At 43.6% G+C, this 16,661-nt stretch overlaps 1 pseudogene; it reads left to right on the forward strand.

Annotated features, from left to right (window-relative positions):
- The first annotated feature begins 8,529 nt into the window (after nucleotides 1–8,529).
- LOC145405585 (cold shock-like protein CspA pseudogene) lies at nucleotides 8,530–9,168 on the forward strand (annotated as a pseudogene).
- Nucleotides 9,169–16,661: the final 7,493 nt, after the last annotated feature.

Below are 16,661 nucleotides of genomic sequence, written 5' to 3' on the forward strand. Positions count from 1 at the left end.
TGCTAAGCATTTTACAGAGCCAAGAAAGGTCTTTTGAGTAGTTGGTTGTTTTCTGTTTTCGTGGTGGTAATATTGTTGTCAATTTCTTTGTTTAATTGCTGAAGCCTTGTGATGGTTTCGTGTGTGTAATTCACCGGGTAGGTCAGGATCAGGATCACTTGATGGTCGTGATCGTCAGCTTTTTACCCTCTCGGAAGGGAGCTGAGAGCTCATATAGTCCGATCTAAGGGCAAGGCTGTGACCTTCACACACGCACACACCCGTCCCCTTGCTCAAGGGGGACAGTGACCACCCACTTCGTCAGTGAAACTTTTCGCAACCTGAGCGAGGCGCGAACTCCCGTCCACCAGTTGGCAAGTGAGAACGTTACCACTGCACCAGCGAGCGGTGTGTGTGTGTGTGTGTTGGATATGGGAGTTGTATTTGAGTGAGTCGCTTTGTTTTATGAGGTGAGTAATTTCCAGTGTCAAGTTTGGGTTGTAGCGTTCTCCCTTCCCTGGGCGAAAATGGTGTTAGTCTGTGTTTCGTATGACTGTGTTCAGCTTTAAAATGTACCCGTCAGTGTTGGTGATGAGTGTGTTGTTTATTGAGTGATGTTCACTTTCTTCTGTGAATTTTGCCCAGTCTTCTTTTCTTGTAGTTCGTGGAAGTGATATGTCATTGCTCTGGTTTAGAGTGTATTCATGGGACAAGGGCAAGTGCAGAAGAAGAATTAATATGATATATATGATGTCTTTCCATTATTTCCCGACTTCATTTTAAAGAGATATGCTGAATGAGCTGTAATATGATACAGCGACAGAGAAAAATGATAAGGGTCCGTATTTTCTCAACATCACTCACGTATTTATCCGTCTCCTATGTGACCTTATGGCAGTATTCTTACTACTCTGCATGGTATTGAATGATTGATGAACAATCGAACCTAAGTCATTCAGAATCCTTAAAACATGGTATTTTAATCACAAGACCTAGATTCTTGTAAGATAACCTTTTAAACAACAGTCCGACCATACCAACCCTAACCATAGTGAAATTTACTTTTCCGTAACTGATTGTACCATTACATTCTTCTGTTTTATTTCCAGTACAACTTGCCAAACAGGTAATCAAAACTAACCTTGCGATATTAAATCAGGTTTAACAGTAATCTAAGCAAAGGTGCTCTAAAAAATCATATCTAATCTAACCACGAGAAATATAGCTTTACAATACAAGCCTTTGCATACTCTAACAAAACCTGTCCTTACACTTTCTGATCGTCAATATCGGTTCCGTCAGGGACGCTCCTCTGGCGGTCTTCTCACCTACCTTTCAGACTCCTGGTCATCCTCCTTTCGGCACTTTGGCGAAAGCTTTGCCATTGCACTTGACATCTCAAAGGCTTTCGATTGAGTCTGGCATAAATCTTTAATTTCCAAACTGCCCTCTTACGGTTTCCATTCTAGTAACTGTGTGTGCCTTCATCTATACCTTCCTTTCTGGTCGTTTCGGCCACAGTTTTCCTCCTAGATTTATCAACAGTCTCTGTCCTATTACCAACTCTCCTCTTTTTATTCATCATTGGCCTTCTGAGCTGTACATCTAACTCTATCCACTCATACGTTGATGATTCCATCCTTCACCTTTCCATTCGGTTCCCGCAACGTCCATCTCAACAGTTACTTCAACAAACAAGGGATGAGGCTATGGCACACCTAAAGTCTGACTTGGTTGGTATCTCTAACTGGGGTAAAAGTAATCTTGTTGCTTGTAATGCATCAAAAACTCAGTTTTTACACCTATCAACCCGACAAAATCTTCCACAGGAGTACCCTCTAATGTTTAATAATATCCAGTTCAATCCTGCATCATCCCTAAACATACTTGGGGATTCATTCTCTCGGACTTGGAAAGTTCTTATTACGTTTCTTGCAAAATCTGCTTCCAAGAGATTAGGTGTGCTAAGCCGATTCCATACCTTCTTTACCCCTGCACACCTGTTGACTTTATACACAGGTTTTATTCGTCCCTATGTAGAGCACAACTCCCATGTGCAGGGAGGCTCCCCACATACAGCTCTCCTCAACAGGGTGGAGTCAAAGGCTTTTCGTCTCATTAACTCTCCTTCTCTTACTGTCTCCCTTCAACCTCTGTCTCTTCGCCACACTGTTACATCTTTATCTCTTTTCTATCTCTGCTTCAATGGTCACTGCTCCTATGAACTGTCTGCTTGCATCCCTCCACCTCTACGACGGGCGCGTAGCACCCGTCTAACAACAAACTCTCATCCCTTTTCTGTCCAGCTCTTTAATGCAAGAGTTGACCGTTACTTCTAGTCCTTCATTTATGCAACAGGTCAACTCTGGGACTGTCTCACTCTGTCTGTATTTCCTGCTTATTATGAACACCAGTCTTTCAAACGCAGTGTATCCAGGCATTTCGAAATGAACGGATCTTGAATTTGGCTCTCTCTCATATTATTTTTGCTTTTTCTTGGAAGGAAAGGTTTACGGGCTCCTGGCCTTTGGTTCCTTCTTCTTTGCATTAATATATATATATATATATATATATATATATATATATATATATATATATATATATATATATATATATATATATATATAGCATAGCTGACTAACCTAACTTGTCTTAACCTTCCGTAACCATGCCTAAACTAACGCATTTTAATAGATCCAAGCCCTACCTAACTTGCCCTAATTTTACCCAATCCAACCCAACCTAACCTAACCAAGCATAACCTTATATAAGCTATGACTAAATGTATCTTTACATGCCTGTGCCACAGACAAGAACCTGCCCACTATACCTAGTTTCTGCTGAAGGAGACCATGGATGGTTCCATATGTTCTTCCCCAAACAATCTCCCCTGAGGCACAAAGTGGACGCTTTGTAAGTAAACTTTATTGGCACAATGTACTTGTTGTTGCAGTTTTGTGTAACTCCAGTTTATATGATCGTGCAGACCCATCGACCGCAGGCGACCAATTGCCCCTGCAGGTCCATCCTGTACAGTGAACCGAACCGTATCGTTTTAACGATGTGTCGGGACGAGTGTGAAAGTTTGGTTTCAGGTTGGACGCTGCATTTGAGTTTCTCGACCCAGTTAACAGGGGAACCATAGTAGGCTTAACGTCGCTCTGTTATTTCCTTATATGTTTACCACCCAGATTTGTAAACAGTTTCCTTGGTTACAGGAAAGCATTTGGCTTGTCACTTTGGTGCTGAGCCACCTAAAGTGGAAGAAAGACCAATTTAAAGTGACACGAAGGAATAGAGAAAATAGGAACAAAGGACGGTACACACACACACACACACACACACACACACACACACACACACACACACACACACACACACACGCACACAAAGAAAGAATTATAGACGTGAAGGAAGAAGTAGTCAGCACTACATCAAGTGAGTGGATGCTGGGTGCCCCTACATACCACCATTTATTTGCACGTATATCTTTTGACTGGCTTGCTATTATTTATGAGGGTTGTTGGTCGAGTTTTTTTAGGTATTTTATTTTGATCTAAGATCTCCCATAATTTCACTTACTGTTGTTTATGAAGTAGGTGAAGCTTATATGTCAAATTCACCCTAAGCTTTAATTTTTATTTCTTCTGCGTATATATATATATATATATATATATATATATATATATATATATATATATATATATATATATATATATATATATATATATATCTGTATCTATATCTATCTATCCATCTACCTATCTATATATATATATACTACATACATATATATATATATATATATATATATATATATATATATATATATATATATATCTGAAGTTTTACATACACAACATTTATGCAGCTGTTCCACAATTTTAATATTGCGAAACTATTAAATAATTTGTACAGAGATATATATTTGGTGCTGTACATTGCGATAAATTATGCTAATTATCCCCGGCATCATTGTAAGGGAAGACATGATAAAATATTTTGACGGTATATATTTTAAGTTCATTTAATTTTCGTAGGACCTTATTTGCTATAGATCACTGTACTTTTAAGGCGCATCTTTGTTTTTCAAAACTGTAGTTTTTGTAAGTAACTGTATTTTTTTAAGTAACTGTAGTGTTTATTTAATAGCTGCATTTTTAATAAGAGCCATTTAATGACATCATTTATTGCATATCATTCTGTCTCCAAACCATTCGACTCTACTTGGGAGACTTTTCGAACGTGATGATTTCGACAAAAGTTTCATTAATTTCATCCCTACCAGATGACTTTCAGAATCTAAACAGAACTGTTCGTCGGTAGCAAAAATAAAATCACCATCGCAGGAAAAGTGATAATCCGTTTTTCCCTAAATTAACTCCTTTAGTGTGAATAAGACTACATGAAAATAACTGAAGTACCAGGAGAATCCCCAGGGAAATGCAATGAACTTCAATTTACCCATCTATCAAATCTTATAGATTCCCTACTCCGTGTTACAGGTACTGAATATTTCGTCGAATGCAAAGTGAAAAAAATATATTGTGTCTCCATTTATACTCCATCCATATATTCCAGTACCCATTTTACACATTCTTCCATCCCATACCTTATATTGTCGCACATAGTTATTTAGTTTATCAACCTATGAGCTTAATGGCTTTCTAGGCCTCTTCTTGCCTCACCTTTCCATCAGTTTTTTTTTTTTTTTTAATTAACTAGGCAAAGCCATTCTGTCAGGATCTACCTACCAATAACTACCTTATTCTACACATTTCTTATCCAGTCAAACCTGCGCAACCAAAATATCACAATAATGTCTCATTTCCACTGCATTCATATATATATATATATATATATATATATATATATATATATATATATATATATATATATATATATATATATATATATATATATATATATGGAGACAGCACCACTTCTTAGTGTGACATGTTCTACTGGATGCACACCAGTCTTTCTTCTAGTTGATCAGGTATGGTATACCAAGGCAGTTCGGTTCCTGTAATGTCCACTCAGGTTGACGTAGACTGAATCAGGCTTACTCACAGATGACGTACTGGAAGAGACTAAACAGCCTGTGTCTCCAACTCATTATCCATGACCTCATTTGCCCGTGAATATGAGTTGATGGCAATATATGTGCACTGTGGTTGTATTTTAGTTCCTGAGTTTTCCAGTACTTGTCTAGTCTTCTCTTAAACTGCTCAACAGTTTCAGCTCCTGGGACGTAATCCTCCAAGTGATTTCAGCTGTTAACAATCCTGTGTGTAAAGGGGTACTTCCTGACTTCCAGCCTGGGTATCTAGTATGGTAGTAGAGTTATCCCTCAACTGAAGGAGATCATTACAGTACTCCTGATCATACATGCCTCTCACTATTTTACAGGTCTCGATCATGTCATCACTGGCCCTTCCTGAAGGCCAAAGTGGGTATCTTGAGCGTTCTGTATCTGTCTTTATAAAATACATTCCTTTTCCCAAACATCAGTCTAGTAGCTCATCTTTTGACATTTGCAACTGCCTCAATATCTTGCACCATGTGGGGATTCCAAGCTTGACTGGCGTACTCGAGATGGGGCGGGACTAAAATAGTACATAAAGGCTTGAAAATTTCCAGATATAAATTATCAAATGTCCTTAAAATTACACCCATTATTTTATTAGCTTCATTGATCTTTTCATCAAAATGCTAAGTGAATTTGAAGTTTTCATCAACAGTTACTCCATTGTCTTCTCAGAGTTAGACTTAAGCAGCATCCTATCAGTATTATATAATTACCGCACAACTCTGGTTTGCGCAATTTGCATAATTTTACATTTATCAGGATGAAAATCTCAATAGCTACATGTTTGACTACTCTACCATTCTGTCCAGATCCTGCTGCAGATCAATACACTCTTCATGATTTTGGATACTCTTGAATAATTTATTGTCATCAACATACGAACAGATGTCACTCGCATTTGCTGTGCTCTAAGGAAGATCGTATAGATAACGGCACAAACAGTAATGCTTTGAGCACTGACCCCCCTGAAAGACTCCTCCTGTAACTCTCTTCTAGTGAGAAGGATTTCCTTCAACTACTACCTTCTACTACCTGTTACTTAAAAACTGTTCAACTCACTTCACAAATTTACTTTCGACGCTGTAGCTACCCATCTTATATAACAAGAGTTTATGCGACTCCCAGTAGAATGCCTCACTAAAATCACAGTAAAAAACGTTGACCGTCTTGCCTTCATCCAAAGGAGTGTCCAGCTATTATGTACGTACCTTCATCAACTGAGAACTGTAGAGCACCCAGGTAAGAACCAAACTGTTTAGTAACAAAAAGCTTTTCGCTCTCCACATGACTTAAAACCTCATTGATCAATGATTCCGTCATTTTACAAACGACACATGTCAAACTCAGTGGTCTCTAGCTATCTGGGTAACATGGGGCATTTCAAATGCCGCAACAACGCCTCCATCCACTCATTTGGAAATTCTCCCTTGCTTAATAAGTGGTTAAACAGTTAACACAAAGGAACTTATAACTATAATGAAGCTTCCTGCATGGCCCCGGGGTTGATACCATCAGATCCAGGAGATTTATTCATTTTAATCTTCCTCAAGAACTTCTACATCTTACTCTTATATACCTGCAGATCAATAAGTTCTGGAACATCTCTTGATGTTAGGTCAACTAGTTCACTCTTAGGTTCATGCACATAAATCTTGAAAATGATCTAACAATAACTCGGCTTTCTCATTATTATCAGAATACCTATAATGCCTGTCCCCACTGAATAATTTATTTACCCTACCTCTGGTCTTGGTTTTTGACTGCACATGGCCTATTTACAAAAAGGTTTGGGGTAGTTCTTGACAATCATAAGTTTCTTTTTGGTCTTTAGCACTTCTTGTTGCCTTCCTGAGCTGGATGCTTACCCTCCTGTATTCAGTTTTCAGCATCCTAATGCATGCCACTGGGTATTCACCTTCAGTTTTTGTAATCTCTCCCAAAGCCTGTGTTTCTTCTTAAACATAATTATGTCATAATCTCATGTTCATAAGTAGAGCAATATTTGTTTCTACACGTCCAGACCAGCTTCCAGCAACCTTCTTCGGGATACAGTTTTACACAACACTGAGCACCCTCTCCTTAAAAGTATTCAATTTTATCATCCACTGTTAAGTTTCAAGAAAGTTCCCTCAATCTATATCAAGTTTTTCTCCAAGTTTTTCATAGTTCCCCCTTTTCAATGGGAAAATCTTTTGCCTTCTAATTTCCAAAGGAACCTCCAGCTTGCATTCAAAACAAATGACGGCATAGTCACTCTTGTTCAGTGGACTCTCTAGCTTAGTGTTATCAATAAACGCATCAGCACCAGTCAAAATCAAATCCAGTATATTTCCTTGTACATTACCACAGAATCTTGTCACGTGGTTTACATCTATCTACCTTTCTATATACTTAGGCTGCTTCCCCCAAAGCAAGGGAGGTAGCCGAGACAGGATGACACACTCCCAGTTAACTCATCCACTCAAACACATTCATTCGCATCTTAGCCCCAAATGGGAGAAGGGACAGATCTTCACTGCACCACACCGCAGGAGGGTCAACTGCGCAGTGCAATCAGTGACATCCGCAGCAGGGCCGGACAGCAGAGCTGGTTTACCCCTGCCACATCATAATGGACCCATCTCCATACCTGCACCTGACCTGATCAACTAATGACACGAAATGCGGGAGAATATTCCCTCAGGACTGTGTCATCATTTATTCATTCACAATTTCTCTCCATTCATTTCTATCACGCACAGCCACTCTTCCTTGCACAACAGACATCCCTCTCGCATCCAACACTCTCTTCACACTGTCCATCCATCCTATTCATGGTCTTCCTCTCAGCCTTACACCTCTTACATCAGACATAGTTATCTTTTTCACCAGTTGCTCATTATCCACTCTCTCCATATGCCCAAACCATTGCAACACCCTCTGCTCAACTCAATCAGCCATCTCCCACACAACTCCAGTTCTCCTTCGCACTTCATCATTTCTCACTCGATCCATATGCGTCACTCCACGCATACTCCTCAGACACCTCATCTCCATTACATTCAAACTTTTTCTCTCTCCTACACCCATATTTCATGATTCAGCCCCATATAGCTCAGTTGGTACCACAACACCCTCATACAGCCTTCTCTTTACATCCATTCTAAGCAAACGACATGTAAACACTTTTTTTCATTCCTCCCAGCACCTTTCCTACTTTATTCATTCTAAACTTCACTTCTGCATCTATTCTTCCATCCACAGCAACCCGTGACCCTAAATACTTAAAAAAACTCTACCTTTGCATGCAACTCACCATTCAAAACTATTGTTTAGAAGCAAGATTTGCCAGTTAGGTGCCGTGATGTCTCTCGACGTTTTCCGATGTTTACAGTGTTTCTGTACGAGTCAGAGTTGCCAGTTAGCATGCAGTTAGTGAACGTAGTTATTTCGTAAGTGAGAGAGATCGGAGAGCAGCCATGGAAGACAGACTTGCCAACATTGCCTGCGACCCGTTGAGGGGGGCATCCAGCCAGCCACAGTCACCTGTAGCTAAGAAGATCCCGGGGACTGTGGTTTGGTTTAACGTACTGGTGGTGTACGGATTCATCAAGCGCCAGGATTCTGGTGTTGATGTATTTGTGCACCGCCAGGCGATAGTTAAACCAAACCCACGGCACCTCCAATGCTCCCTAGGTGATGGAGAATCGGTGGAGTTCAATCTGTTTAGAACCCCCAAGGGTCCTGAGGCTCGAGATGTTACTGGGCCGGGTGGTGTAGCCGTGCAGGGTTCTGCCCATGCACGGCGGCACCTCATGGCCTGGGAACATCAAGCCAGGGATCCTGGGAGTTCTTGACAGTTGAACCTCGTCGTGGAGATGTGTATCGCGACAGCGAAGGCTTTTTGTGGGGATGATAAGAGGGCTTTGCGCATTCTCCTCCTGAAGATCTTTGAGGAGAATGGGCTGCCTAGGCTTATCATCCCCGAGTGCTTTGCCCGTGATATACACTCTGTCCCTCCCCGACAGGAGAGTCAGGCTCAACGATCGCAGCCACGATCTGCTGCTCCTCGTCAAATGCCGAGGAAGAGGCTTAGGCTGGTGGCCCCCCTCACCTGACGGACTGCCTCTAAGGATACTGACCCGGCCCCGGAACCGACCAATGCTACAACTACCGTGACCACAGCGGAAATCCACCATCCACCAGCAATGTCTGAGGGGGAGCGGGACTCAACTGACACCGCCTCCATGGTCGAGGAAACGTCAACCGGCTCCTTGACTGAGGAGGAAGTTGGTGAGTCCTCCCCTCCTCAGACAGAGGAGGGCGCCCCATCTCGCCGTCCCATCATCGACCAAAAGGATCAGCTAGACGTGGCCTCCCATAGACACCTCCTGGCTCTCAGCGCTCACACCCGGTCGTACCAGCTCGAATCAACGACATATACCACCCTTTATGATCTGCTCCGAGCTGCCGACCAGGGTGAGGACATAAGACCTGAGCTGATTGTCAGGGGGGAGGAGGTGCGTCTAGCCGGCCTCAGAGCATTTTATCACATGCTCCCACCTCGTCTGGCTCCTTAGATCGTCGGTGGTGCACAGTGAGGGAGTGGCTACATTTTGTTCATTTACCCTGGCTGGCCTAATGCCCCACGTTGGAGGCGATGGCCATTAAGCCACGATAAAACAAACAAAACAAAGTAAGGTAGGCATTAATTTTTCTGCTCTTTTCTTTATAAAGTTTTATTTAAGTGATTGCTTGTTGAATTATGTAATTTAAGTTCCTATGGAATTAAGTGATTGCTTCTTGAATTATGTAATTTAAGTTCCAATGGTTAATGATTTAGAGTGTTATGTAATGTAAGACAGCTCTGGCATGTTTTGGTATCTCCGAGTTGGCAACTGTTGTTCTTGTAGAATGTAGACATTTCTCGAATAATGCAAGCTTATGTAAGGATGAAGTAGAGACTAGAATGAGTTTAGTCGGGTGTCAGGTCAGTTTGAGTGAAGTGCAGTCGGTTCTGGTTCAGTCTGAGTGTAGTGCAGTATCAGTGAAGATTGTATATTTTTTGGGTACTTGTGAAAACATTGGCAAACAGTGACGGGTTACTGAAGTTTGTATATCATTGGTACTTGAGAAAACAGTGAAGTGTCAAGCATTAAGTTTAATAACTGTGAAGTGTTGTTAAGCATTAAATGTAATAGCAGTTAGTAAAGTGTGTATAGCTCCAGTGCTTGTGAGAACAGTGAAGTTGGAAGGCATTAAGTGGAATTATTTGGAAAATAAAGACAGTGAACTTCAAGGAGCCAGTGTTGATTTTTGCCTCAGCTGATCTTGTACTGTACACCTAAAGGCCGACCATGAAAGGAACAACTCACTGGGCAATGTCCTTCCTGTACTGAACTACTGCTGTTGGAGCCTGTGGCAGTGTGGGACGAGGACGTAACACTGGTGTCAGGAGTGTGGGATAATTTCAGTGCTGCAATGTAACCTGACATGGAAGCAGAAGGTGTGAAGACAAGGTCTCAAGCTGGGCAGGAGGAGGAAATTTCCCTGGCGACAATCGTGAAGCTAATACAGGCACAGAATGAAGGGAAGAAACAACTCCAAGAACAATTACAGACACTAAGTGAAGAACAGAAAGAGCTCAGAAACGAACTCAAAGGACAATTATAGGCACAAAAGAAAGAGCTTAAAGAACATTTAGACACACAAAGTGTACAACTGCAGGAACAGAATGAAGAACAGAAAGAATGATATGAAAAGCTTCAGGAGGCATTACAGGAGCAACAGAGGGAATTATAAATGAGGATGCAGGGGCAGCTGGATGCTTTCATGAGGGAAATAAAGGAAGAACAGCAGCAGTTGAAAGAGGAAGTATATGCTGAGCTACAGCAGCAGAAGTGTGAGGTAAGCAATAACGTGATGGAGTTCAGGCAGCATCTAGATTACCAAGTGAAGCATGTAGACAAGCAGCTGAAGATTAGCGAGGGAAGAGTGACAGAATGCAGACAGCATGTGGACGACCAGTTGAAGACAATTAGTGAGGAAATAGTGACGGAGTGCAGACAGCATGTAGATAACCAGTTGAAGCATGTTGTCGACCATGTGAAGATAATAAGTGAGAAAATGGAGGCTGTAGAGAAATATTGCGTTGCTGAGCCCCAGGTTAGTGTACAGGGAGTATATGATAGGATTCGACAGCGAATGGTGAATCTTGACGGATCCCAAGCATCTAAAGGTAGCATTACATGGTTGAATAATCAGAACGTAGGAGATTTAAGTCCTGGCCTTAATTATGATGCCCCAGTTTTTAGGCCTCAAACCAGTGAAGTGCATAGCTATAATGGGGGGTCCAGTTAAAAAGAAACCTCAGGAAATTGATGGTAGAGTATCTTGGAAAGTTTACCGTGCACAGTTTGTGCTACTTGCGGATCAGAATGGTTGGGATGATAGGCAGAGGGCAGTGCAGCTTGCTACTAGCTTTAAGGGTGCCACAGTGGAAATTCTGGGCCAGCTGTCAGTGATGGAGAGGAACAGTTATCAGTCCCTAGTAGAAGTGCTGGAGCGCAGATATGGAACCATGTAACATTGAGGTTTACGGAGCAAGATTTCAGATCCGTGTACAGGCTCGAGGAGAATCCCTACAGCAGCTTCCTCATGACCTGGAGAGTATGGCATATAAGGCGTACCCTGGAGCAGCACCTAACCTGTTAGCTATTCTTCTGAGGGACCAGTTCATCGATGCTCTTGATAGTGCAGAGTTGAAAGTGCAAGTGAAGCAGGCACAACCAAGAAGCATGCAAGAAGCACTAGCCAAGGCTCTAGAATTTGAGTCCTACGTCAGGTCCAGTACATCCACCTTTCAGACAGGTCGTAGTGCAGGATTCAAGGCAAGAAAGGGGCAGGTATGTGAAAAGGAAAAATTTGAGGGAAGTTACTGGTACTGTGAAAAGCCAGAACACAGAAAAGAGGACTGCTACAAGTGGAAGAGAGAACAGAAGACCGGATGAGGCTGCTGGTTCTGCGGGAAGTTGGGGCACAAGAATGAGGATTGTCACAAATGGAAGAAGGAGCAAGAACAGACCAATGCAAGGAAATCTTCAGCTGTAACAAAAGCATGTTGGACAGGTAGTGAGGTGGGAAACTTCAGTTCTGAGTGTCTGAAGAAGAAAAAGGATGATAAGAAGAAGGTTGCAGAAGACCAGAAAGAAGCTGGAAACTATTGGAGGCTGGTGTGAAGGGGCAACCACCAACCAGTTTTTCCCAAGTAACCCCACCATTGAGAAAATGCAAGAGGACAGCAATCGACAGTGTGTGAACAGACGGAAAGATGGATGGAAAGAAGTGTTCCATGGTGACTGATTCGGCCTCATAGCAGACATTCGTGAGGCCTGATGTACTACATCATCGGTATCTGCCTCAGTCATCAAAACAACTGTGTGGCATAGCTGGGCACCGTGGGGAACTGAGGGGACCCCTGGATGTCCGAATGGAAGTGGCAGGGCAAGAGGCTACTCTACCAGTCTACGTGGCCGACATGGAGAATCCTTGCCTTCTGAGTCTGGACTACCTTATGTCCAAGGGATGTGAGCTGGACTTCTGCTCCATGAGGCTGAAGGTTCGGGGAAGGTCGGTTCCCGTCACAGCAGTGAAACATACCAGTTCTGGTGGCGAGGTGAGGGTGCTCTGCACTATGGAGATACCCCCAAAATCAGAACTGCTGCTCCAGTGTGAGTGGCTCTACTGACAGCTGTATATGGGTAGTGGAGCCTGATGTACGGTGCAAGACGAAGGCCAGAGTGATGGTGGGGAGAACACTGGTGGAAACAGGCGCAGGTGAGGTGCCGGTTGTGGTGGCCAATTTCTCCCGTGAGCCACAGATGATGAACGAGTGAGAAATTGTGGGACTGTGCCAGGTGGTGGAACCTGAGTGACATTGGAGGAAGGCTTGTAAAAGGACCATAGTCAAGGAAGATGAGTACATGCCAGACCACCTACAAGACCTTTTCTCAAGGAGTTGCCAATGCCTGGATGGTTCACAAGTGCTGAAGTTGTAGCAGCTGCTGACGGAATATGCTGATGTCTTTTTCATGAGAGACCTAGACCTGGGGTGCACTGATCCGGTGGAGCATAGTATAAACACCGGGGATCACTGCCCGATTAAACAACCAGTGTGGAGAATGGAGCCAGCCCAGTGGCAAGAAATGAAGAAGGTGATGGAGAATCTTCAAAGTCAAGGAGTAATAGAAAAGTCCAGTAGTCCTTGGGCATCAGCAGTGGTTCTGGTAAGGAAAAAGGATGGCTCAGTAAGGTGCTGTATAGATTATCGAACCCTGAATGAAGTGACAGTCAAGGATGCATACCCCTTGCCAAGAATTGATGACACGCTGGCTCTGTCAGGTGCTAACTGGTTCCCCACCCTAGACATGAAGGCAGGATACCACCAGGTCCAGGTTACATAGAAGGACAAAGAGAAGACAGCAGTTTAAAGTGATGCCATTTGGCCTATGCAATGCCCCAGCTACTTTTGAATGCCTCATGGATCACATACTTAAAGGCCTGCACTGGCAGATGGTTCTCATCTATCTGGACGATGTAATTGTGTTTGGACTGACTTTCGACCAGAATCCGGAGAGGCTGTCAGAGGTGTTGACAGGATCCGTGCGGTGCACCACAAGCTGAACCCCAAGAAATGCTACTTGTTTCAGAAGGAAGAAAAGTACCTGGGACACAGAGTAGGCGAGAACGGCATCTGTACTGACCCAGAGAAGGTGGCAGCTGTGGAAAAGTGGCCAGTTCCAACTTGTGTGAGACAGTTACGGTGGGCTTGTGCACCTACTACTGGCGTTTTATCAAAGAATTTGCAACGATAGCTGCACTTCTTCACAAGCTGTTGGGGAAAAGGCAGAAGTTTGCATGGACAGCAGAGACTCAGAAAGCCTTCGACGAACTCAGGCATGCATTGGCAAGCTCTCCAGTATTGCCGTACCCAGACGAGAATCAGCCATTTATCTTGGACTGTGACGCTAGTGACCATGGTATTGGTGGAGTCCTGTCACAGAAGAAGGATGACAAGGAGTATGTGGTTCCATATTACAGCAAGAAGCTCAGCCCACCGGAGCAGAGCTACTGTGTGACCCAGAAGGAGCTCTTGGCAGTGATGAAGAGCCTTGATTTCTTCCATCCCTACCTGTATGGGTCAAACTTCATCAGGACGGACCATGTGGCACTTAAGTGGCTGAAAATGCTAAAGAATCCGGAAGGACAACTGGCACACTGGCTCGGGAAGCTAGACCAGCACAATTATGAGGTGCAACACCGTCCTGGGCGGGTACATGACAATGCTGACAGCCTGAGTCGTCAGCCTTGTGATCTGGAGTGCCGGCAATGTAGTAAAAAAAGAGATCATGGTAAGAAGTGTAGTCGTTGTGCAATGATGGGCCAGAGTCAGATGAAGGCCTGAAGAGGATGCAGATGGAGGATGCAGATTTACGACCCGTGCTAGAGTGGCTGCAGTGGAGTACAATGCGACCATCATGGGAAGAAGTTTCCAGGTTAAGCCCTGTGACCAAGAGTTACTGGAGTCAGTGGGACCCTCTTCGTTTGAACAACGGACTACTGGACCATCAGTGAGAGACACCTGATGGCCTCAGATAGTATTGGCAACTGGTAATTCCGAAGAAGATGAAGTTCAAGATCTTGGATGAGTCCCATAACCAGATCACTAGTGGGCACCTGGGAGTGAAGAAAACTCTAAGCCAGCTGGGACAGAGGTTCTACTGGATTGTTATGCATCAAGATGCTGAAGAGTGGTGTCAGGCCTGTGATGTGTGCTGTGCCAAGAAGGGACCCAAGAAACAGGGTTGTACCCCTCTCCAGCTGTACCAAGTGGGTGCACTGATTGAAGGAGTCATGGTGGACATTGCTGGACCTTTGCCACTCACTGAGAGAGGAAACCGGTACATATGTGTCGCCATGGACTACTTCACAAAGTGGCCAGAAGCCTATGCTATCCCTGATCAAGAGGCTGTGACTGTTGCTCATGTTTGTTGACCAGTTTTTCTGTCTTTTTGGGATGCCACAAGAGCTACATTCAGAACAGGGTTGAAACTTCGAGTCTGGTGTGTTCTGTGAATGCTGCAAGTTATTGGAGATCAAGAAGACCAGCACGACCTCCCCTAAGGCCACAGTCAGCAGGGATGGTGGAGAAATTCAAATAGGCCCTGGGACAAGAACTGGCCAAGTACTGAGTTGATGGACAAGCAAAATGGGACCAGAAGTTACCTGCATTGCTAATGGCATATCGGTCCGCATCCCATAAGTCTACTGGCTACACCCTTGCAAAACTGATGTTGGTCCACGAGTTACGTTTACCCATTGAATTGTTGATGGGAAGACCACCTGGTGAAGAGCTGCCTACAGACACCACTGGCTATGCAAAGCACCTTCAGGAAAGGCTTGCTGAGGTACATCATCAGGTGCAAGGAGCCCTCATGTTTTCAGAAGTGATGAAGTGCAAGTATGATGCCAAGAGTGAAGTGAGCTTCAGGGATGGTGACTAAGTTTGGTTATACAATCCTCAGCATAAGAAGAGACAGTCACCAAAGCTGCAGAGCCCATGGAACAGGCCTTACACTATCTTGGACCACCTATCAGACATAACATATCGGTTTCAGGGAGGCAGGAAGTGTCGCCCAAAGGTGGTACACGTGAATCGTCTGTGGCAGTACCATGGGCCAGGACAGTTCAGCTGGGATGTCTCCTAGGAATCGTGCTCTCTCGTAGCCAAGGATGGTGAGGAGGACCAAGGAGCTGAAGTGCAAGAGGATGGTGACAGTTCCCCGAGAGAATAAGCGAATCAAGAAGACCAAGACCTTCGTGGAGAAGTGGACTGTGTGGAGGAGCAAGGATATCATCAGAAGCAGTGTAGAAGACGACCTAATAAGTTGAAGGATTATTTTGTGTATAATTAGATGTTCCATTAGGATTAAGGTTTATGCTTGTGTAGGATATACTGTGTAGTTTTGTCAGGACGACGAAGAACTAGGGAGGGGATAGTGTTAAGAAGCGCGATTTGCCAGTTAGGTGCCGTGATGTCTCTCGACGTTTCCCGATGTTTATAGTGTTTCGGTACGAGTCAGATTTGCTAGTTTGTATGCAGTTGGTGAGCGTAGTTATTTCGTAAGTTATGGATTAATTTTTCTGCTCTTTTTCTTTATAATGTTTTAATTCAGTGATTGCTTGTTGAATTACGTAATTTAAGTTCCTACGGTTAATAGTGCGGCCAGATTGTGTACTCCCCTGTGGTGGGGGGGACACAATCTGGCCGCACTATGGGGTGGTACTACTACTCTGCGGCCAGGTTGTGTTAGGAAGAATACTGCCACCATATTCCCTGCGTGTCGTAAAAGGCGACTAAAAGGGGCGGGGTGAGGGGACTAGGGACCCCCTCCTCTGTTTTTTAGTTCCTAAAAAGAGACAGGCCAGAGAAAGGGATGGGGGATGGAGTAATCTCCGTACCCTGAAGATTGGGTCTATGAATGTGCGTGGATGTAGTACAATTGAGGCTAAAAAGGAGGAGATTGGAAGAATGTTTGTGAGAAGAAAGTTG

This window comes from Coenobita brevimanus, chromosome 67 (assembly GCF_032717465.1).
Source record: "Coenobita brevimanus isolate Jiangsu-jjx chromosome 67, ASM3271746v2, whole genome shotgun sequence".
Taxonomy (NCBI): Eukaryota; Metazoa; Arthropoda; class Malacostraca; order Decapoda; family Coenobitidae; genus Coenobita; species Coenobita brevimanus.